At 50.6% G+C, this 13,614-nt stretch overlaps 1 protein-coding gene across 4 annotated transcripts in view; it reads left to right on the top strand.

Annotated features, from left to right (window-relative positions):
- LOC140399099 (uncharacterized) overlaps window positions 1-13,614 on the top strand; it is a 484,003-nt gene that overhangs the window by 300,476 nt on the left and 169,913 nt on the right. The gene's annotated exons all lie outside the window — the stretch shown is intronic.

The following is a 13,614-nucleotide window of genomic DNA, read 5'->3' as shown; positions in this document are numbered from 1 at the left end:
ACTGCTCTGTTAAACAGTATACTGGTGCTCCATTACTCTGCATTTTCCCTAAACTCCAATGGTGCCCACACGTGGAACCTGTAACTTATTCTTGTTTTTTTGTGTGTTGTAAAGCAAATTGAGTTCTTTCAAGTGCTTGCTATTTAAAAACCATTTAATCGCATGCAGTGTTGAGTTGTTAGAAATGTTAACTGCCTAGAATTTAATAACCCTTCCAGGTAACAAACTACTAGCTTACCAATGCACTTCAAAACTCGAGACTTTCATCAATTGACAAAGTTCAAGTTGATTTACAGGCATGTTCCTAGCTTGACGTCTTCTATCATATATCCCCTAATGATTCCTGAATTTTAGTACTAACTTATTATTTTTAAATGTGCATCGTAATTAAAACATAAACCCTGTATGGCAAGAAAACATTGGGCGGGTTCTCCAATCCCGTGGCAGAGTGTCCACGCCGTTGTAAACGCCTTCGTGTTTTACGACGGTGTGAACGGGCCGCTCCCACGACTAATTCTGGCCCCTGCAGGGGGCCAGCATGGCGCTGGAGCGGTTCACGCTGCTCCAGCTGCCGATCCTGGCGCGAACTGTGCGCCACGGGATCCGCACATGAGCAGTTGCGCCGACGCCAACGAGGACATGCGCAGTGGTGCCGGCGCCAACCCGCGCATGCGCAGTGGCCTCCTTTAACGCGCCGGCCCCGACGCAACATGGCACAGAACAACAGGGGCTGACGCGTAGGAAAGGAGGCCCCCAGCCACAGAGGTCAGCCCGCCGATCAGTGGGCCCCAATCGCAGGCGAGGCCACATTGGAGGCCCCCCCCCGGGGTCGGCGCCCCTCTCCCCTCCCCACAGGCTGCTACCTGACCCTTCCACCCCAAAGCCCCGCCGGCCGCGAGCAGGTTAGAACAGCGCCGGTGGGTCTCGGCTCTTTTCTTACAGCTGCTCGGCCCATTCGGGCTGGAGAATTGGCGGGCCAGCTGCGTAGAGCGGCCCATAACCGGTGCCGCGCCAACCACGCCGGCGTCAATGCCGCCAATTCTCCCCTCTGCGGAGAACCGCGTGCCGGCGTCAGGATGGCATGGCCCGTTCGCGGGGATTCTCTGGCCCGGCCCCGGGGTGGGAGAATCCCACCCATCCTCTTTAGCACATTTTGAGCATATACTACATATTATAAATGAGTTTGGGCCTGAGGAAAATATTTTATTAATGATTTCCTGAAGGGTGTCATGCTAGACATCAATGAAAGTGTCCTGTAAAAAATATCATCCCAGTCACCTGTGTAATTACATTGGCTATAGGGAGAAATTCAAAAATAAGATTTGAAGTCTTTCATAATCTAGGTATTGGGAAAGCTTTTAGAAAGGATATTGCAGAATAAAAGTAACAATCACTCGGACAAATGTGGATCAATTAGGCTAAGGGTAAATCATGTTTATTTGATTGTGCTTTTTGCTATGGTAATAGAGGGGGTTGATGAGGGTAATGCATTTGATGTGGTATACATGGGCTTCCAAAAGTAATATAGCAGGTTTGTCAGCAAAAATAAAACTCGTGGAATAAAAGGGACACAGGCAGCATGGACACATCGTGCTGAGTGACAGGGAAAGAGTTGTGGCGAATGATTGTTTTTCAGACTGCAGCATGGTACATGGTGAGGTTCTCCATGCATCGGTAATATGCCTGTTGCTTTTCTTGGCCCACATTAGTTATGTAGACCTGGGTGTGCATGACACAATTTTTAAATTTGCAGATTAAACGAAACCTGGAAGTATAGTAAACCAAGAAGGAAAATGATGATAGACTTCAAGACAACATAAATAGGATTGGGGAAGTGACGGCTGAAATGTGGGGCGAAATTCTCCTACCCGCCCCGCCACATTTCTGCCCCGACCAGCCGGCGGGAGTCTCCGTAACACCGGCCGGTCAATGGGGTTTCCCATTGTGGGGCAGCCCCACGCCGTCGGGAAACCCCCGGGCGCCGGCAAAACGGAGACTCCCGCCGGCGGAGAATGACGCCCGTGAAGTGATAAATTTTGGTAGGAAGAGTGAGGAAAGCAAATATAAAATAAAGAATTCAATTTTAAAGATGCAGAGGGACCCAGGGGGTATATGTGCACAAATTGTTTGCGCCCCCGGGGGATCCCCTCGACTGATTCACGTCGGTTTATAGTAAAATGTATGTAAAAAACATTATAATGAGGTTCACGGCGTGAACCTTCTTACATCACCGGCGAAGAGTGGGAAAAATCGGGAAGCAAGATGTCGCCAGCAGGAATCTCGTTCCCCGATTCTCGTGAGACATAGCACCTGGGTCAGCATTCTCACTGACCCTGGTGCAAAATTACTCCCTGTAATTCAATGAACTAATTTAAACCTTCTGATAATCTGCTTTTATGCAGATTATTGTAAACAAAAAAATGAAAGGAGTCCATATATTATATACACCTGCAGTGCTATTAGCGAGGGAGTTCCAGGATTTTGACCCAGTGACAATGGCAATGTCTTTCCAAGTCAGTGAGCGGCTTGAAAGGGAACCTTTAGGTGGTGTGGTTCCCACATTTCAGCTGCCCTCGCCCTTCTATATGGAATGGCCGTGGGTTTGGATGGTGCAACCATTTCTCAGGTTTAACATAATGGAGTCATCGAATTTTACAGCGCAAAGCAAGCCATTCTACCCATCACACCTGTGCCAGCTCTAAAAAGAGTCTAATTTAATCCCATTCTGTTCCCCGTAACCCTTCAAATTACTCTTCTTCAAGTAGATGTTCAATTGCCTTTTTAAAGTTCTGTTTTCTCCTGTGGAAGGATTTGGTCAGTTACTAGTTAATCGTTCGCAGGTGACTTCATGATTCATAATGACAAACGGGTCCCTGGAGAAGCTAACATGAAGCTTCTTTATTTCTAGACATGTATGGATGGGCTGTTGACACGTTACTTTGTTAAACACGACGTAGCCTTTGGGGAACAGTGACTTAGGATGCTGATTGGTATGAGTAGATTTGAGATGGTCATTTGCATTTCCTAGTGTCCCCTCCTCCCTGCAGTAGCTGTTTTTGGCTTTAGGGCTGCAGGTTTTTAAGAACTGATATGAAAATGAGCAATCGCTGTTCTCTTGGGAATCTGACAGCCAGGAGAATGGAAACTTTCACCAATTAGTCTGGTGTAGATTTGAGACTATATTTGAATGGTCAGAAGGTTGGGCTGCTTAATCTATCGTGTCAGCCAACAACAATCATTATTTGTGGCAATGTCAATCCAAGTTTAAAGCAATTACGGTCAGTTGAAGACAGACCGATTATTTTAGGTAAGCTAATCTATTTGACACGCTATCAGATTGGACCTATTAAGATGCCTCCTCTGAAATCAGATATCTACTGAAAGCCCCTTGCATCAGTGCCATCCAGGATAAATCATTCAGAAAAATGTATGGCTAGCTACAAGCTAAAGTAGAGGAAACTTCTTTTTAAATTGTTACAAATACAAAGATTGGACAGACTAGAGCTGAAGTAAATCTAGGAAAACAGGAAGGCAGATTACTACCTGAATGGTTGTAAATTGGGAGAGGGGAGTGTGCAGCGGGACCTGGGTGTCCTTGTACAGCAATCGCTGAAGGTAAGCATGCAGGTGCGGCAGGCGGTAAAGAAGGCTGATGGTATGTTGGCTTTAATTACGAGAGGTTTCGAGTACTGGAGCAGGGATGTGTTGTTGCAATTATACAGGGCCTTGGTGAGGCCACACCTAGAATATTGTGTGCAGTTTTGGTCTTTTCTGAGGAAAGATGTTCTTGCTCTCGAGGGAGTGCAGTGAAGGTTTACCTGACTGATTCCAGGGATGGTGAGTGATTTGTTATGTTGTCGGTGTAACATAAGCGGCTTCCTTGTGGTGCACTTGACAAAGGAAGGTTCAGACATGGAGATAACTTCAACACGTTTATTAAACTATTTACACTTCTATTACTCGGGTTCGACACTACTGCTAATCCTACTATAGCTACCCAGACTGACTAACCAGTTGCTGCAATCCACGTGGTGGGTGTAATATTGAATCAACTCTGTGTCTCTACTCACTGACTGTCTCCACTGGAAAGAGGCAGATCATGTGTGTGGTGTCCTTTATATATGGGTTGGTGTAATGCCCCCTGTGGTCGTGTCACCTCCTTGTGTATCGTGAATGCCTAATGGTCGTGTCCTACCTACTTGATCTATTGGTTGAGTGTGTGTGTGTGATGTCTCTTGTGCTCCCTCTAGTGTCTAACTAGCCTACATGCATTTACATTGATGCACATCACCACATCCCCCCTTTTTTATATGTTACATATTTTCTGTACACTTTAAGAAAATTGAACAAAAAACAGGGAGATAGGTTAAGGTATATGCAAGTTATGGGAACAGAGATTAAACAATAAGTCCAAATCATTCGTGTGAGTCCAAAAACCATCAATCATCGTGGTCAAATGTCTCTCTTGGTTATGAACGCCATCAACGTCCCTGTGCCACAGGAACCAAGAAGTGGTCAAATCACTTTGCTCTCTGATTTGGAGTCCCTTTCTTTTTTTGATGTTTGTGATGGTGCTGTCGGATGGCATCTTGTAGCTGATAAGGTGTTGACGTTGAAGGGGTACCATCAACAGTATCATTCGAGGTCATGGATGTGCCATATGTTGAAGTTGGATAAGACTGCACATACTGGTCATGGCCACATGCTGTGCTGGAAGGGTGATCCTGCTGAGAACCGTTGAAGCTTGTCGAATTGGAAACAGAATTGCTGCTCGCATAAATACCTGGTGATGGTGTGAAACTAGAACTTTGCATTTGATAGGAATATGCCGTCTGGCCAGGCTGGGGTGCAGCAAATCCTGGGCTGTAACTAAGGCATCCAGTCTGTAGTGCAGATTGCGCTTGCGGTAGTCCTCCTTCGGTCTTGATTCCATTAGTGGGCAATCCGTGGTGCTGGCCTGTTTGAGAATATGCTGCATAGACTTCTGGCTGCTGCATGCCTGAATACTGGGTTTGTTCAGCATGAGCTGTCATTGGCTGCACTGCTGGTGTGGAAAATGTGTGGATATAACTGTGGTGAATATTGGTGTATTCCTCTTGGACTGTAGCCGCTGCTTGTTATTACTGACCCAGTGTAATTGTTAAGTGATCCATCACCTGTTGTGATGGTCATCACCCTGAGCGTGCCATCACTGAGGTTGCGGCACTCCCTGTCTGGAGTAAAGTCCGGCTTACGTGAATCAGAGTCGGCGTTTGGTTGTTCCCCATCTGGAGTCTGGTCTGTGTTAACTGAGTCAGTGTTGGTTTGTTGATGCTCCCCATCCGGAGTCTTAGCAGGTTCACTGGAGTCAGCTGAGATTTATTGAAGCTGCACGTCTGGAATCGGAACATGCAGGAATGCATTGCCTTGTGGAGAGGTTCGAGCGAATGAGGGTGGAAGAATCGTGGTGTCACTGGAGTCACCAGTGGTCTCACAGTGATCGTCGAGTGCCTCTGTACACACTAGCTGAGGTCTGTCACTTTGCACATCTTACATGGGAAGTGGGATGCTGTCGTCACGCGTCTCACATACCGTGGGTAGAGCCTCAGTAGCTGCTTGTTGTTCACTTGGGTTGGGTAAATTGTCAGAGTCTTCACCTGGTGGTGCAAACAATGTGGGTGGACTGTCATTGTCTTGCTGTTGTCCTTCATTTGGACTTGGACTGTCATCGTCGCTTTGTTCTTCACTGTAGCATGATAGACCGTCATGGTCATCCTGCTGTGCACTGGAGCATGGTAGACTTTCATAGTCTTCTTGCTGTTTACTTGAGCATGGCAGACTTGCATCATCTGCCACTAGTTGGCAGAGGAGGTTGCTAGACCCTCATGGTCTTCTTCCTGCAAGGACTGCGCGTCAGAGTCTTGCATTTCTGCAATTGTGGAGTCTGGCCACGAGCTTGCTGTGGAGGCTTGTGACACTGGAGTCACTTCTTGTTCATGCAAGGACTGCAGTGTGGAGTCTTGCGTGTCTTCTTTCGTAGAGTCTGGAACTCTGAGCGTTGCGTGGACCACGCTATGTGTGGCAGCAGGCCGCTCTCTGTGGGCTTGTCCCGCTCTCTGTCTCTTGGTTTCAGGCTGCAGCATAATCCTGTACTCCCGAGTTGGGATGTCATATCTGCTGGGCTGAAGATCCTCAAATCCGAAGAACGAATCCGCCTCTGCGTCGGATTCAGTAAGGGGGTCGCTAATGTGCAGCATGTCTAGTTGCGGTTCGGATTTGGTACTGGGATAGCCTCCCAAGGTGAAAGGTTCGTCTGAGTCGTTGTCTTCGAGGACCATATCATCACTGCTGCATCGGAGCTGGCATTGGGCTCGTGAGGTCCAGAGAAAATGTAAAGGTCGGTTTCGAAGTATTCAAGGTCGGAATCATCGGTTTGGGCATAGGTAACTGCTTGTTGCAGGATTCTTCGAAGGTTAATTTCATTTCCTGGTTCAATTTGAGGCATTGTGCTGTCATTCCAGGTGAACAAAGGTTGTTTTACGGCTTTAAAATATTTTTTCTTTGATTTGGGACGTTTCCGTTTTAAATGGGCGTGGTCCGGGGCCTCTGACATCATGATGCATGTGACATCATACGTAGGAAGCATTTGCGCATGCACAAATCGCTGACCTGTACCGATGGCCATTTTCGTGATTGCGCATGCGCTGCGTCTCGCGCATGCGCAAACGGACCTTCCCGTTCTGTGCGCTTCTTGCGCAACTGTGCAAGTGCAGTCCCTTTAGAAAGATGGCCACCGATCAAAACTGTTCGCTGCTCCGGGATCTCGGCCTCGTGGTGAGTACTGGCGCTTCTCTTACCTTTTCTTGCTGGTTGTGTGTTTTCCTCACAGTATTTGCCGAATTTGTCCAGGACTGCCTGGAAGTCGCTCCTGTTTTGCCCCTTGGGGAACTTGAATTTTTAAAAGATTTCTTCTGCTCTGGCACCGGCGATGGTGAGGCGAAGCTCTGTCTTTTCAGCATTGGCCAGGTCTTCCAGGTCGGCTGCTACCAGGAAGAACTTAAACATTTGCCGGAATACCCGCCAGTTTTCGCGGAGATTGTCGTGGCACCAGAGCTGCTGCGGAACCTGGATCTCGAATATCTTGCCTGGGTATCGTTGCTGGTTGTCAGTGTATGCTGAGGTATGGCTATATGGTTTGAAACAGTTCAGTCCTGGTCCCATGATTTGTTATGTTGTAGGTGTAACATAAGCGGCTTCCTTGTGGTGCACTTGACAAAGGAAGGTACAGACTTGGAGATAACTTCAACACGTTTATTAAACTATTTACACTTCTATTACTCGGGTTCGACACTACTGCTAATCCTGCTATAGCTACCCAGACTGACTAACCAGTTGCTGCAATCCACGTGGTGGGTGTAATATTGAATCAACCCTGTGTCTCTACTCACTGACTGTCTCCACTAGAAAGAGGCAGATCATGTGTGTGGTGTCCTTTATATATGGGTTGGTGTAATGCCCCCCTGTGGTCGTGTCACCTCCTTGTGTATTGTGAATGTCTATTGGTCGTGTCCTATCTACTTGATCTATTGGTTGAGTGTGTGTGTGTGATGTCTCTTGTGCTCCCTCTAGTGTCTAGCTAGCCTACATGCATTTACATTGGTGCACATCACCACAGTGGGACTGTCATATGAGGAGAGATTGACTAGGTTAGGATTGTTCTCGCTGGAGTTCAAAAGAATGAGGGGGGATCTCATTGTGACTTATAAAATTCCAACAGGACTAGACAGGGTATATGCAGGGAGGATGTTCCCAATGGTGGGTGTGTCCAGAACCAAGGGTCATAGTCTGAGGATTCAGGGTAAACCATTTCAGACAGAGGTGAGGAGACAGTTGTTCACCCAAAGAGTGGTGAGCCTGGGGAATTCATTGCCACTGGAAGTAGTTGATGCTAAAACATTGAATATATTCAAGAGACCCTAGATATAGCACTTGGGAACAAAGGTTATGGGGAGAAAGCAGGATTAGGTTATTGAGTTAGATGATCAGCCATGATCATGATAAATGGCAGAGCAGGCTAGAAGGGCAAAAGGCCTCCTCCCGCTCCTATCTTCTATGCATCTACGTATCTATGAAAGTCTCCCAACTGAGACTGAGGGCGCGATTTAATGGAGGAGAAACAGAGTTCCGTTTTGGGTGCATTTAGCAGAATGTTTCCTGGTGTTTGCAGCACCGGGAATAACCCCGCTATTAAATGGGCCCCTGCTTTTTTGGGCCTCCGCGAGGAACTCCCACCGAGGCCGCACTAACGCTCTCAGGCTCGATCTCTTACCCCCCACTGTAGCCTCCGTACCCCCCCCCCCTCAAAGCCCCAACTTAACAATCAGGGGGTCGGTGAGCCCCCGTACCCCACCTCATGAGGGCCGGACATACCTGGGCCCGATCTCTGGCATGGGCAACATGCCATCCAGATACCCTGGCAGTGTCCTATCAGTGCCACTTGAGTATGCTGGCATTGCCAGTGTTTGGGTTGGACTGCCAGGAGGCTAAGCTGGCAGTGCCATGTTGCCCAGGTGGCAAGGTACCATCCTGCCCAGAGCCCAACCACCCGGAGGCCCTCAATAGCCTGGGAGACCACCCCACATGTGCCGTTACGGGGACTAGTCCTAAACGTGCCCGGTCGAGGTCTCTGAGATGAGTCCGTTCAATCCCATGCCTTGTCTAACTCATCATAGACATATTTAAGTGAACCTAAATACTCACTTGAATATGCAAATCTGTTTCACGCCCAATGCAGGTGAGATCCAGATCGCGACGCCTCGCAAATCTCGCAAATCCCCTCGTGAAAGTTACTGGCCTGGTCCGTTCCAGAGTCAAGCGTGACAAAACCGTGAGATCTTTCCCTGGGTCCTGTAGCGGGGACGTGCAGGGTTTCCTGATGCAGAGACCAACAGGAAAACATGGGGCGTGATTCTCCGACCCCCCGCCGGGTCAGAGAATCGCCAGGGGGCGACGTGAATCCCGCCCCCGCCGGCCGCCGAATTCTCCGGCACCAGAGATTCGGCGGGGGCGGGAATTGCACCGCGCCGGTCGGCGCCCCCCCCCCAGTGATTCTCCGGCCCGCGATGAACCTCCTGAAGAAAGATCCAGCTGACAGAAGCTCCCTCTAACCACCGCTGCGCGTTCCAGTGTAATTGGTTGTCTGCATCCCAAACCCCGGAGGCATCCCCAGGCCTTCCTCAGGTTTGTTTTGACTTCTGAACGTCTTGTTGGTCCACACATGGGGCGAAATTCTCCCCCAACGGCGGGATATTCGCCGACTGGCGCCAAAGATGGCGCCAATCAGACGGGCATCGCGCCGGCCCAAAGGTGCGGAATGCTCCTCAATGTTGGGGCTAGGCCGACGCCGGAGGGATTTCTGCCCCGCCAGCTGGCGGAAATGGCGTTTGTTGCCCCGCCAGCTGGCGCGAAAATGCGGCGCATGCGCGGGAGCATCAGCGGCCGCTGTCAGTTTCCCGGCGCATGCGCGGGAGCATCAGCGGCCGCTGTCAGTTTCCCGCGCATGCGCAGTGGGGAGAGTCTCTTCCGCTTCCGCCATGGTGGAGGCCGTGGCGGAGGCGGAAGGGAAAGAGTGCCCCCACGGCACAGGCCCGCCCGCGGATCGGTGGGCCCCGATCGCGGGCCAGGCCACCGTGGGGGCACCCTCCGGGGTCAGATCACCCCGTGCCCCCCCCCCAGGACCCCGGACCGCTCACGCCGCCTGGTCCCGCCGGTAAATACCAGGTTTGATTTACGTCGGTGGGACAGGCAATTCCTGGGCGGGACTTCGGCCCATCCGGGCCGGAGAATCCAGCGGGGGGTCCCGCCAACCGGCGCGGCCCGATTCCCGCCCCCGCCCAATCTCCGGTACCGGAGACTTCGGCGGGGGCAGGGGCGGGATTCACGGCGGCCAACGGCCATTCTCCGACCCGGCGGGGGGGTCGGAGAATGACGCCCATGTTCTGGGCTGGTGTATTTTCCCACTGGCGGTGTGGAGAATCGGACATGGGTACAAGATTGCAGTTGAGCCTCCAGCCACTTCCAGCAGGAGGCCCAGGAATCGGTTTCACGCTGATCTGGAGCAGGTTTCCCAATCAGTCTTGACGTTCACCAGTGGAAAATTCAGGAGAAAATTCACACCTGCATAAAACTGATTTTTGGGCCTCCTGATAAATTCTAACCCCCGCCTCTGCCCACCAGTTGGGGCAAGGGAGAAGTCCACCCTAGGGGTCGGGGTTCTGGAGGGTTTCACTGTCCGGAAATGGAGGAAAACAGGGACAGCAGTGGCCCAAACTATTTTTGTAGCGACATGGACAAACAGGACACCTCGTTCAGCCCCTCACACAGACTAATAGGTGTCCAATGGGGTGTTCCAAGGCAGGGCAATGATGGTGTGGTAATTTTACTGAATTAGTAATTCAGAGGCCTTGTCTAATGCCCTGGGGACATGGGTTTGAACCCCACTACAGCAGTTGGTGGCATTTAAATTTAATTAATAACTCTGGAATATAGTCTCCTTTATGGTGACCATGAAACTATTTTCAACAGTTGATTATTAAGGTGATCAGGGGCTATGGGGAGAAGGCAGGATAATGTGGATGAGAAAAATATCAGCCATGACTGAATGACGGAGCAGACTTGATGGGCCGAGTAGCCTAATTCTGCTCCTATGACTTATGGGGCGGATTCTCTGACCCCCCGCCGGCTGCCGAATTCTCCGGCACCGGGGATTTGGTGGCGGCGGGAATCGCGCCGCGCCGGTTGGCGGCCGCTAGCAGCGCCCCCCCCCCGGCGATTCTCTGGCCCCCGATGGGCCGAGTGGCTGCCCGTTTTTTGCTGGTCCCGCCGGCGTAAATTGGAGTAGGTCCTTACCGGCAGGATCTGGCGGCACGGGCGGCCTCCGTGGTTCTTGGGGGGGGGGGGTGGGGGGCGTGGGGGATCTGGCCCCGGGAGGTGCCCCCACGGTTGTCTGGCCCGCGATCGGGGCCCACCGGTCCACCGGCGGGCCTGTGCCGTGGGGGCACTCTAATCGTCCGCACCGGCGGCTGTAGTTGTCCGCCATTGCCGGTGCGGACACAAAGCCCTCAGCGCATGCGCTGGGATGATGTCAGCACACGCAGGTGCTCCCACGCATGCGCCAACCCGCGTCGGCTGGCGGAAGCCCTAAGGCGCCGGTTGGCATGGTGCCAAGTCCCTTCCCCGCCGGCTGGCGCAAACCACTCCGGGGCCAGCCTAGCCCCTGAAGGTGCGGAGGATTCCGCATCTTTGGGGCGGCCCGACACCGGAGTGGTTCACGCCATTCGTTCCCGCCGGAGTTGCCCACCCCGCCGATTACGGCAGAATCCCGCCCAAGGTCTTATGGTCTAACCCAATTGGTTCACTAATGCCCTTTAGGGAAGGAAATCTGCCACCCTTGCATGGTGTCGTCTACATGTGACTCCAGACCCATTGCAATGTGGTTGACTCTTAACTGCCCACTGAAATGGCCCAGCAAGCGACTCTGTTCAAGGACAATTAGGGATGAGCAACAAATGCTGGCTTTGCTGGCAATGCCCACATCACAGGAAAGAATAAAGAAAAACAAAATGGGCAGCTATCTAAGTGATTAAAACCCAATTCACACGTTCATGAGTCTCCTGCTGGAATCAAGTGGGAGGCAGAGCTGCCCGAGAGGAAAAAGTGCGCTAAAATAGCTGAAGGGCGGGAAAGCAGATTTTAGCTCCTGTTCCGCACAGTGTCTGTCAGGTGGAGGTGTTTAAAATTCTTCATCAGCAATAATGTGTCACATAAAAGACTTGGGGCATGTGGAGTCAGGTAGCAGAATGGATGAAAAGATGGCTTCAAAGCTTAAAACAGAGAAGGAGAATGTCTCAGAAAATGGGGAATGGTGTTCTGCTGTTTGCTGCACGCGTAAATCTTTTGGATTCAGAAGCTGTCGAAGTTTGGAGTATGCAAAATACAGAAAAACAGAGTGGGTAATAAATTGCAAATGAAATTCAATAGAGTAAAGTGTGAGGTGATGCATTTTGATAGGAGGAATAAGGAGGCCGGTTATTCCTTAGAAAGTGAAAAAACACCTTAAAGGTAGGTGAACAAGTCTTGGAATTCCATTCTAATTCTCTTCCCGTGTTTAGTGGCGCATTAAGGCAAACTTTAATCCGTTTCCATAGCTAGTAACTCCTAAAACAGGTCGTTCGTCTGTCGCCAAAGGCTTAAAGTTTGAGGGGCGCCACTCCACATCAACGTGGCACACCAGGAGTATCTCCCGCTCTCACTGCCAGCTATTGGTGCATTTGGAAAATTTGCAGGTCGACCGCGTTATGAGCACACTTTCCTTGGCTATCACGTTCTGAGGTGGGACTCAAACCCGGAGCTTCTGTCTCAGAGGTAGGGACGGTACACACTCTGCCGCATGACCACCAAGCCTGAGAATGCACAGACATAAATCATTAGAAGAAGAAATGCACATGATAAGGCTATAAAGAATGCAAATTATTGGCGGAGTCATGTACATTAAAAGCTGGGAAGTAATAACAGATTTGTACAGAGTCTTGGGGCGTGATTCAACTGATTGGGAACAAAGTCCCATAGCAAGCGAGTGTAGCCGCGTGTTTCCTGGTGCTCGCATACAACTCGCATTGTATAAGAGGCCTCAGTTGGGAATGCATGGCCAAGGCCGCACTGGCGTCCCGATCTCTGAGGCCCCCAAAGCAACCCCCGACACCCCCAGCCCAAACACCCTATAGGTGGGTCCCCGGTCCCTGACGCAACCCCCTTCCCCCACGCAGGTCACCCCTGACCCAATCGCACGCGTGCACAAAATACCAACTTGGCAGTGCCAACCTGGAAGTGCCACCTGGGCACCTTGACAATGCCAGGTGGCACGCAAGTGACACTGCCAGGGTACCCAGGTGTTACCAGAAACACCAGGGCACCACCCTGCCCAAAGGGCATGCAGCTGGGGACCTCTGATGCCCTGGGGGAACCCCCATGAGTGCTGTTCCGTCTAGTCCCCGTTTGTGGAGACGAGTGCTGCATGGTGTCCAAGGCGAAGGGGGTGAATCTCAAAGCCTCAGATACCCCCTCAGGAATCTACACATTAGAGTCAGACTAGCTGTCATAATGGACCACAACATCTTGCGAGATTGCATTGGATCTTGCGAGGCAGCGCTGTGGCGAACTGCTTTTCAGACTTTTCAGGCCATTCAATCTCACCCTGTCAGATCACAGTTTGAGGACTGTAGGTAGTTCCAGTCTCCATACTACAAAAGGAAGCATTCGAGAAAGATTCACGCGGCAATTACTAGAATTGAGAGAATGCAAAGATCAAGAAAGATTGAGCCAGTTGCTGTTATTTTCTCCGGAGGAAACTAAGAGGAGACCTGATAGAGATCTTGAACGTGATGAAGAGACTGGAGAGTGCGAATGGGAGGAAACCTTTCTGCTGTATGTGAACCCAGAACAAAGTGGTATAACGGAGGTGAATCACGGACAGAACGTGGAAATAATTTAGGGGAAACTGTTTGACAGGATGTTGATAATTTGGAACTTGCTACCACACATGGAGTGGTGGAAGTAGATAGCAGTGACATATTTAAG

This window comes from Scyliorhinus torazame, chromosome 22 (assembly GCF_047496885.1).
Source record: "Scyliorhinus torazame isolate Kashiwa2021f chromosome 22, sScyTor2.1, whole genome shotgun sequence".
Taxonomy (NCBI): domain Eukaryota; kingdom Metazoa; phylum Chordata; class Chondrichthyes; order Carcharhiniformes; family Scyliorhinidae; genus Scyliorhinus; species Scyliorhinus torazame.
The sequence above is the reverse complement of the archived record's forward strand: the minus strand, read 5'-3'. Positions and strand labels throughout refer to the sequence as shown.